This window comes from Talpa occidentalis, unplaced genomic scaffold (genome assembly GCF_014898055.3).
Source record: "Talpa occidentalis isolate TD23 unplaced genomic scaffold, MPIMG_talOcc4v2.1 talOcc4.5, whole genome shotgun sequence".
NCBI lineage: Eukaryota > Metazoa > Chordata > Mammalia > Eulipotyphla > Talpidae > Talpa > Talpa occidentalis.
The window spans coordinates 90,919,158-90,930,497 of NW_023604861.1; the positions used below are offsets into that span (position 1 = coordinate 90,919,158).

General features: G+C 35.2%; 1 pseudogene; it reads left to right on the forward strand.

The window, feature by feature from the left end:
- Positions 1–8,300, forward strand: part of LOC119258591 (nucleophosmin-like) — a 136,061-nt pseudogene extending 127,761 nt beyond the window's left edge.
- Positions 8,301–11,340: the final 3,040 nt, after the last annotated feature.

Sequence of the window (11,340 nt, forward strand, 5' to 3'; positions counted from 1 at the left end):
TTAAAAACATCGCTTCATATGCAAATTTTCATCTGCAAAGAATTTTAGTGTTGGCTTTCCTTTTTAACTTTGAGGTTGAAAGATGAGCTCTCACCACTTTCTTAATGTTTTTCCTGCCTATGGAGCCTTTTTGATACCCAGAATAAAAGTCACCAGGTGAATGGTAGCAATTTGTTTATTATTTTAATGCCAAAAATGAAAGCTTTTCACAGATGATTAACTGAGTTAAACAAACACCTTTTCCTCTCTGTAGTTTATTAGTGGTGTAAACCAAAAGAAATTTTAAAAATTATATACATTGAAGTAAATTGTAATTTAGTTGGATAGATAGGAAACTCTTACTTAAAGTAATTTACCTCTGAATATCCCTTTCAAAGAAATATATGTCTTATTTTTTTGAGCATAACATATTTAACTAAAAAGATAGGAACTACATAACCTAATGAAGTATGAAGTTAAATGAACCTGACACCTCTCCTCTACTTCCCAATAATTTTTTGACTGACAGTTTTAGCTTAAAGGTGATTAGTTGCCCAGATGAAGGTCTACAGAATAAGGGCCCTGGAAAATAGATATTACCTCATCTAAGATGAGTGTTTTAAGACAGAAAAAGCAAATGTAGACCTGGTAGTATGCCTCTAGCAGTAGCTGCCAGTTCGCCTTACCCAAAGTAACCAGATTTTGGGTTAGGATAATGGCAGCCTACCATCAACAATTCTTGCTTGCAGCAGTTTTAAACAAGAAAATAATTAGGAATCCATTGCTTATTAGGTTCTCTACCAAGTTGTACTTCGATTTTCAGGTCACTGTCTACAGAGTTTTATTTGCTTGGGGCAAAGGTAGAAAGTTATTTCTCATCAGAATGGCTCTCTGATAAATATATATAGATCTACACACACACACACACACACACACACACACACACACATATATATATATACACACACACACACACATGCATACACACAAATATATAATATATTCGAGTAATGATTATTCAACCAGGTAGTCCTTAGTTATAATATGTCCGTAGGTTTTATGACTTGATGAGTTAGTTTTTCAGTTGAAGTTCCAGTGCCCACTTAATTGAAAACCTAAATCCTGGAATAAAAACTGTTTTTAGTCAGTACTGTTACATGTCTTCCTCTAAAATCTGATCTCCTGCATCTATTCATAACCTTGGTGAGTCATACCAATGTGTACTGTCATTTTTGTCATCTCTCTTCCCCATTGTCTACATCCCACACTATGTATCTCATTACCCCAACTCACATTTCTTTAGTTCTCTTCATCTCTTGTTCAAGCTAACATTATTTTTAAAATGAACTACTACAAATGTGTAAATGTTTTATAGGTTTCTAGCCATTTTCCTCTTCCATTCTTTGTTGCACATGCAAGCCAGAAGGACTAGTTTGAGAAATATAAGGTAGATCATGTAACTTGCTAGCTGATCACTGTCTAATTAATCACTTAGAATAAGTTCTGAATTTATTCATATCACATTCAAGGCCTTGAGGGCTCCAGCCCTTGTTTAAATCACAGGTACAACTCCTCCCATGCCCATTAACCATTCTATTCACATGGCCATTATTTCTACTCCTGGCTTTTAAGCCAACCCTAATCTCACATTCTTGCTGCCATCCCACAGATCTGCCTTTGACCTGGAATATTGCTTTGCATTTTAGAACCTCACTGTTCCATCCTACTCTTATTCTGCTTCTTTAGGCTGGCTGGCTCCTCTTTACTTTTCAGCTTTTCATGTAAAGTTGCTCCTTCCAAGTGTTATTTCTGATTTGTCTCAACCCAAGGGCAAAACCTTATGGGTTTTGCAGGTCCCATGAGGTCTCTGTTATTTATTCTTTTCTTTTCTTGTTTTGTTTACAGTCCATTAAAATTTCAAAATTTATCTTAGCTCTCAGGTCATCCGAAAATATTCCAGGGCAGAATTTGGCCAGTTGACTTTAATTTGCCAACCCCTGCACTAGCACTTTGTAATGTGTTCTCAAGAGCACCTTGCTCTTTCTTAACATAGTGCTTGCAAACACTATAATTATGAAAAATTTTTCATTTTAAGTAATTTTAGATTTATAACACTCACATACACTTCAGCTAGTTTCTCCTTATAAGAACATTAGGTGTGCATGGCACAGTTCTTAAAACTAAAATATTTAAATTAGTACAATACTATTAACTAAATTAAAATTTTGTTTGTATTTCCCTACTAACTAGTTTTCCACTCATGTCTGTTTTCTCATACCAAGTATACATTCCAGTTAATTACTATATTATCATGCATGATATTTTGTCTTTATTTTTCATGACTTGTATGCATTTTAAGAGCACTGGTTGTATTTTATATGTATTTCAATTGTCATTTTTTCCTGAAGTTTTCTCATGATTACACTGTGCTTATGGATTTTGAGGAAGAATACCACAGAGATAGAATTCCCCCTCCTTATCTCATAGCAAAAGTTATATAGTATTAGTACAGATTATTACTAATGATGTTAGCCTTGAGCACTTGGCTAAGGCAGTGTTGGCCAGGTTTATCCTCTATAAAGTTCCGATTTTATATTTTCACCCTTTATTCTTTGGAAACAAGTCACTATCACCAGCAGACATTCTTAAAGAAATGAGAATTGCATATTTCATCACTTGACTTCATTATTGGATGTGAAGGGCAGGGACAGTATTTTTGTTTTGCTTATATTTGTGTACCCAGCATCTTTTCAGGAACTAGTTGATTAAATTATGTAGAATAAGTAAGTTGTTCTGAGCACCAGCCTTTTTTTTCCAAGTTTGCTATAGTTTATATGGTTGTAGTGTGTAAAATAAAAAGAAAACAGGAAAAAATAACCACCAAGGAAATAAATTGACAAAATTCTAAGCCTGGATTCAGAAGTCATAGATTTGGCTAAGTTATAGTCACTTTGAATCTTTGAAATTTAATCGTTGCATGTGGCAGGCAATATGACAGTGCAATGTTGTTTTAAGAGCTGTAACTTGCCTGCAAGGGTTCAAATGTATCAATTGTGTAAATTTGATCAGGTTACTTACCCTCCCCCCTCCTCACATCCCTATCTCTGAAATAAGGAGCAGAATAGAACTTCACATGTTCTGTTATCTGATTTTTTTTTTAAACTTTTTTTTAAAGATTTATTTATTCATGCAAGAACTGGGGTACAGGTCAGAGGCGTGGGAGGGTGAGAGAATTCACCAGAGATAGAGCAGGGAGCAGAACAGGCAGATGGACCAAAGACACTGCTGAGGGGAGCAGTGGGTGAGGCAGGAGAGGTCTGCCACGCCATGTGGGATTCTCTCTGGCCAGTCGGGAATCGAACCCGCGTTGGAGAGGCTGCGGACAGCTTCACAGCTCGGCGCTCAACCCGTTGTAACCACTGGGGAGGCCCTGCTATTTGATTCTTAAGAATATTTCAAGGATGAAATATGCTAACATATATAAAACCATTAGAATAGCACTTTGGTCTACAAATAATAGCTATTGTTAATATCTGTGTTTTATGTGTGGGATTAGGCAATATATATACTTACAACTTTTATATTGTAACATGTTACAGAAATATCTTATTAGTAAGAGAAAAACAAATTGTGATTCTTTTGGAGGAAAATTCAAAGTCCAAAATAATGACTTCCGTTGCAAATATCAGTGCCCAAACATAATCACAGGAATTTAGTACCAAAAAAAGGAATAAAGAAAAATAATATTCTGCTTTTAGCTTTATCTAAATTTCACAGTTAAGAGGAACCTTGTATTTATTGTGCATACTATATAACTAACAGAAGAGGCATGGTGATTGATTCCTACTATTTTACTGAGAGAGCTGGAAGACTATATCTGGGAATTTAGCAGGTAATCTGCAAATAAGTTGCTGAGCAGAAAACCAGAAGCCTATGCTGATAAGAATGGCCTATCAGACCATAAGGTTGGTGCTGCACCACCTCTCATGAAATGAAATATGGCCAAAACCTTCCAAGCCATACACCGTGCACAACTCCATTCTACCAACACTTATGGTTGAGGGCCTCCCTGGTGGCGCAAGGGGTTAAGATGCAACCTATAAAGCTATTTGCAGCCGCTGCAGCAAGAGTTCGATCCCCAGCCAGGGAGCAACACACATGGTGCAGCAGACCTCTCCTCATTCTCCTGCTGCTCCCCTCAGCAGTGTATTTCAGTCAATCTGCCTGTTCTGTTCCCTATTCTGTCTCTGGTGAATCCTCTCACCCCCACACCTCTGGTCTACACCCCAGTTCTTGTATTTATAAATAAGTTTTAAAAAATTGGGGTAGGGCCTCCCCTGGTGGCGCAGCGATTGAGCGCTGGGCTGCGAGGCTGCCCGCAGCCTCTGCAGTGCCAGTTCGATCCCCGGCCACCAGGCGAGGGTCCCACATGGCGCGCAGATGTCTCCTGCCGCCCGCTGTTCCCCTCAGCAGTGTATTTCGTCAGTCTGCCTGTTCTGTTCCCCGCTCTGGCTCTGGTGAATTCTCTCACCCTCCTGCACTTCTGACTGTACCCAGTGCTTATATAAATAAACAAACAAACAAATAAATAAATAATCCTGAAATTTAAAAAAAATAAATAAAAAATAAAAAATTGGGATTAAAAAAAGAACAAAATGTCAAATAAAGATATTAAAAAAACACGTTTGAATGAATATACTTCATTAATTGAGAGTCTTCTCCCTTTGAGTTATCCTCCAACTTAGTGAATCTTCTGCAGTTTTGTCTGATAACCTTCTAAATAAGAAATGTTATCACAACACTTTGCAATCTAAAAATTTCTCATTATTTGTAGGAAACTCACACATCCTTGCTTGGCACTCACTATCTTTGAAGAAGTGACTCCATCCTTTCTTCAAATTATTCCCTCAAATTTTTCCTGTATCATAGTTGTTTAGTCACACTCAATTTCCTAATGCTGTTTGTCAAGAACATTTTTTTCACATCTGTGACTTTATGCATACTGTGAAGGTTTTGTAATGCAATTTTTAGAGCAATTTTAGGTTTCTAACAGAAATGAGAGAAAACTACTGATAGGAAATAATTTAAAATGGAGAAATATAAAGACCAAATAGTAAGAAATCAATTCATTGCATCTAGAATATAATTGTAGCAGAGTTGTCAAGCTACTTTAAAAACTAGAAACATACTCAACCTCTTCCATGACATATAGATTGCCCTCTTAACTAGTGAATAAAAGAGAAAGAAAAGCACAACATGAAATATTTAGAAAACAAATTTATGAAAGTTCTAAAAGTTCTAACTAGGAAAATGTATATAACAATTGGAAAGCAACATACATAACTTTAAATATTCATTTATTAGGTAAAAATTAAGGTGAGTAAACATGTTAATCATAGCAGAAATTTACTTGTTTACTGTGATGGGTGCATTTGGAAAGTTCTACTTCAGTTTATCTGGGTTTGCAATCAACACTCAGGAAATTGTTGCTATCTTTGTTTGCACAAGTTACTTGATCTGATAAACAGGCAAGCACAAAGTCAGAGACTTCAGAAGAGTTATACACTATCAAAAGGAGAGAACATAAAATTCTTTGTGAAGATGTGAAAGGAAACCTTCTCTTGTCTGTTTTACAGATGCTTGCATTTCTGAAATAACTATATATTAAGCAAAATAGTGGAAAAGAAAGTAATTCAAGAGAAATTCAAAGGCTTACTGATAAGTGTAGAGGAATAGATACACAATTTATTAAAAATATCTTTTCTCCATTGCAATGATATACTTCTACATCAGATGACTATGTTTGTATTTGATTCTGGAGTCTCTTTTCGATTCATTGCTGTATTTGTCCAACATAATGTCAGCAGTTGTCTGTCTCTATAATCGACTTTAGAGTTCACAGAAAGCTTTTATCTCTGCCTAGGTTTTATGTTACATGGTTTCTTCTTTTGGAAAATCATCTCCATAAATATTTATATCTGTTACCATTAAAATAATGTTGACTTAGATCTTCCTTTTTTTTATTTTTTTGACTCTTTGAATTAATCCCACCAGATATTGATTTGGCTAATATACAGTGATTATATTAAAGAAGAAAAAAAAAGGAAAATAAAATCCAGGCTCAAGGAGGAAGTTCTCAGAAGATAACAAGGACTTAGGAAAAGAATAAAGGGTAAATTAACAATCTAATGTAATAGATGATATTTTTAAATTCACAAAATTGATCAAATAATAGTCAAAATAAATCATAGAAAGGAACAATTTATCAAACAGTAAATTAACTGAAGAAGGAAAAGCTTAAAAATAATTTATTTTGTCATGAATTATGGTATTAATTATGCCTTATAAAGAGATAAAAAACCCTAACTGAGGAATTTGAGGCAAATCTCTGAGCACAAGACTCATATGCAACAGATCTTTTTTATTCACAGGTGAATTACTTTTCAACTATTAAGAAACTAATCATTGTAATTTATGCACCTCTGAAAAGAATTTTTCAGTAGTTTAAACCAGTATATATGTATCACATGTAAAAATATGACAGAATATATCATATAAAAATATGACAAAGATTGCAAAAAAGGAAAGTATACACATATATTTTACTATTACTATAGACTCTTACTGAAAATATTAGAAAAATAAAAAACATTAGGGCATCCCTGATTGTGCAAGGGGTTAAGATGCACCCTATGAAGCTATCCACAGTCACTGCAGCATGGGTTCGATACCTGGTCAGGTAGCTACCCACATGGTGCAGCAGACCTCTTCTGTCACACCCACTGCTCCTGTCAGCAGTGTATTTCAGTAGATCTGCCAGCTCTGTTCCCCACTCTGTCTCTGGTGAATCCTCTCTCCTTCCACATCTCTGGCCTCTACTCCCATTCTTGTATGCATAAATAAATATTTAAAAAATCATTAAAATAATAATTTGTTGTGATGCTAATTTTGCCTAAACTTAGTAAAAATTGTTGTAGTCTAATAATATAATTCAGAATTGAAAATATTTTATTGACATATACTAAACTTGTAATACATGAGCTATTCCTGACTTTAGTGTGTATGTATATATATATATTATATATATATAATTTATGTCAGTGTTGGCAGATTTCCTTAAAAATATCTTAAAGTATTATCAAAACTGAACATAGCAAGCATTCTCATTAATACATTAAGGAAAAACAAACTTTTCTGCCTCCAAATTAACTACTTAACAACCTTCCAGCAGCAGTTGACACTTAGTAAGTTTCAATAAATATGAATAAATAAATCTGTGAATTGTTCCATTAATGTTTTTTAGAACCACATGTCCAATCATCTAGAGAAAGACTGGTTTCTGACTTCATTCCACATACAATATGAATTCTATATAAATTAATAAATGTGATATAAGGTCAACTTGTACATTAATCAGAGTGCATATGAGATTTTAGAGTATAGATGGCTTTTATAAATAAAAACCCATATATATATATTTTAAAAAACCTACAAAAGGCCCTGGTGTGATTCCATTCACCTGAATTGTTATTCAGAACAGTACTCATTAATCTCTAGTCACCTTCTCTCCCATCTAAATGAATGGCACCACCCCAAGGAAGATTCAATACATGGACATGAACCCTAGGACCTGAGAACTATCTTTTCAGTTGTAAACTAAAGGGTGATAGAGATTATCATTTTTAAGTGAACAATGATGAAATGAGCACTAGCTATATTTAAGAATGGCCAATGGTACAAAGGATGAACTACACATTGCTGAAGCAGAGGTAATGAATTATGACAGCCGTTCCATTAAAGTAACACTTTCATTTTTGAAAATGACTGCACAGCCAATAGTTTCCCTTGGGGACTTTGAAATCACACCACCTGTGGTCTTACAGTTGAAGTGTGACTCAGGGCCTGTATATACTAGCGGTAGAGGAAGATTCTGGGTCGAAGAATGAAGAGGATGGAGTGAAATTCCTGTCTATATCTGGGAATTGTTCTGCCCCTGTAAGTGTATCAAGTTTTCACACACAAAGAAAAACTTGCTATTGATGAAGGCAATGATGACAATTTTGATGAGGGAGAGCTAAATAAAAAACAACATAAAGAAATCTATAGGCGACACTCCAAAAATGTGAAGTCAAACCAGAATGGAAAAGACTCAAAACCATCAACAACAAGGTAAAAATAACAGAAGGTCCTAGTTCTGTACAAGATAGTGAGGCAAAAATGAAAGCAAGTATAGAAAAAGTTGGTTCTCTTCCCAAAATGGAAGTCAAATTCATCAGTATGTGAAGAATTGTTTCCAATTATTTAGGAAGAAGTCTCTTTAAGAAAAGAGGAAGTCTCTTTAAGAAAAGTTTGTTAAAATTTTGTGTCTTATTTCATTTTTGTAACATCTGCTATCTGGTTGTCCTTTTCATAATGCAGAGTGAGAACTTTCCTTATTATGTCTGATAAGTGTTATCCAAATTCTATTCCCAAGAATAAGTTGTCCAAAACACCTGTTTAGTTTTACAATTGGAACACTTCACTTTGCTTGGTTTTAAGCATGAATGGAATGTTATGATAAGACACAGTAGAAGTGGTGGTCAGACAAACGGAAATGGTGTGGAGACAAAAATTTATGTGTAAAACAAACCAGTATTTTAATCACCAAAAAAAAAAAAATCACAAAAGACTAATTGACTTGCCTGAAAATGATAATGTTAATTATAACAATAAAAGAATACCTCAAATATTTTTATCAGTCAAAAATACAATGCAATAACAGAGCAAAGGGTTAACTTATTTAACATACAAAGTTAAAAAATACTAAAAAAAATCTAACCAAGCAGAAAAATGACAGTTTATAGAAAATCATTATGAATGAAAGTGAGCAGAACAAAGTATGCTGATATTTTTTTAAGATTTATACAAGCACTGGGGTATAGGCCAAAGGCACAGGAGGGTGAGAGAATTCACCTGAGACAGAACAGGGAGCAGAACTGGTAGAAGAACCAAAATACATTGCTGAGTAGAGCAGTGGGTGAAACAGGAGAGGTCTGCCACGCCATGTGGGAATCTCCCTGGTTGGCTGGGAATCAAACCCATGTTGCAGAGGCTGCGGACAGCTTCACCGCGCCACACTCAAACCACTGTGCAGCTGGGGAGGCCCTATGTCAAATCTTTTTAAAAAACAAATGGGAATTAAAATAACAGTGAGATTCCATCCTTTACATATAAGATTATAGTGATATTAACATTTGATAATACTCTGTTTTGAAAAGACTTTGAGGAAACAGGCATTCACACACACAGCAGTGAAGGGATAAATTGGCTAATTTATTTAATGGCAATTTGTTGTCATTTATAGAGTATAAAAAATTAAAACACTAGGTTTTCTGTAGTCAGTAAGGCCAATTTTAAACAGGTCAGTGTTTGTCTTTCCAAATTTGTTTAATTCTGTAAACTTATATTATACTTAATATATTATTTTTAACAGGACTTCTTTATGTATTTAGGTATTCATAGCTTTTCAAGTGATCAGAGATTTCTCTTCAGGTTTTTAGTTTATGGTCAGCCATTGTGTGGATTCCTTCTTTAAGCATTTTCTTTTGTTTCAGTGTGATAAACAGTGATGTGATTAATATTTTTTGTGCACTTATAACTTAGCTCATATGGATTGCATTTCTTATGTTCCTGAATAAATTTGTACTCTTACAATTATTCCATCTCTTAGAAAATTGCCAAAGTCTATCACTTTTTTAAATGTCTATGCTCTATTATTTCACAATTTCACTTACTGCAATTTATTATATAAAAATACATGCACATGTCAATATATAAGATTTATATTAAGAATTATCTAGAAACAGGGCCTCCCTGGTGGCTCAGTGGTTGAGCTCTGGGCTGCGAATCTGTCCACAGCCTCTGCAGTGCCTGTTCCATCCCCAGCCGCAGGGTGAGGGTCCCGCATGACCCTCCTGCTGCCTACTGCTCCCCTCAGCAGTGTACTTCATAGGTCTGCTGTTCTGCTCCCTGCTCTGGTGAATTTTCTCACCCTCCCCCGTTTCTGACTGTACCCAGTGCTTGTATAAATAAATAAATAAATAAATCTTAAAAAAAAGTTTAAAAAAAAATAATGAGCAAAAAAAAAAAGGCTACTAAAATGCTCAGATACACATACTGTTTATAGACATTTATACCTAAAAAAAAAGAACATTAGCATTGCTGCTGAATTTCCCCATTAGCTATAAAACTTAACAAAAGAATGTCAAGTACATTTACATTGGCCACTATATATTTTTTTTATTTCTTTAGCATTCTGACCCTATTTTGACTTGCCCTTTTTACTTTCCCATCCTCCAGCAACGCTTTTTTTCCAATACAACTATTGATTGCTTCTTTCTTTTTTGTAATTTTTTTTAAAGATTTATTTTATTTATACAAGAACCAGGGAGCAGTCCAGATGCACAGGAGGGTGAGAGGAATCACCAGAGACAGAGTAGGGAACAGAACATGCAGACTGATGAAATGCACTGCTGGGGGAGCAGCGGGCGAGACAGAAAAGGTCTGCTTGCCATGTGGGTTGCTCCAAGGCTGGCGGGGATCCAACAGCCACTGCAGAGACTGCGGACAGCTTCACAGTGCTTCACTCAACCACCTGCACCACCAGGGAGGCGCTTGATTGCGTCTTTCTTGCAAAACTGTCATCAGTCACTGAACTCTTGGCTTTACAATCAATCCTCTACTTGTTCGTTGATAAATCATCAGGAATAGTCTTATGTACCAATAGTCTTATGGTACCATCAGATTCATGGAGAAAAAGGTAGAAATCCTGAAAACTTTCTGCCAAATAGAAACTAGTGACTAGTTCAGCCACATTTTGAAATCATTTAGTTATTCCTCAATGCCCAAAGTCCCAAAGGTCATTCTTTTCTTGTGCTTATTCACCTGCCCAAAACAAACAAACAAACAAACAAACAAAAAAAAACACACTGGACTCAAATTTGTTTAAATATGTGGTTTCCGTGTAATGTAACTCAATGTATAAGTGGGAAATCACAGTCCTACACAAATTATCTGAACACCTTAGTGTTTTCATGCAATATGTTCCAAGAGCTCTAACACAACCACCACAGGCTAGATGAGATCTATCAAGTGAGAAAGAGAATGGAGAAGGAAATAATCTTGTTCCTTGTCATTTTTTTAGTGCTTTTTCTATTTTCCACATTAGGCATTTTTTGCTTTGACTTGGAATAAGTTCTTTGATAGAGAGCATATTGATTAAGTAACCTGAAACATGCATTAGAATTGTGAAATGTCTCTTGAATTTGCCAGTTCCTAGAGTGGAAACAAAATGCCTTTGATGTCAAGGGCATTGGGCTCTAC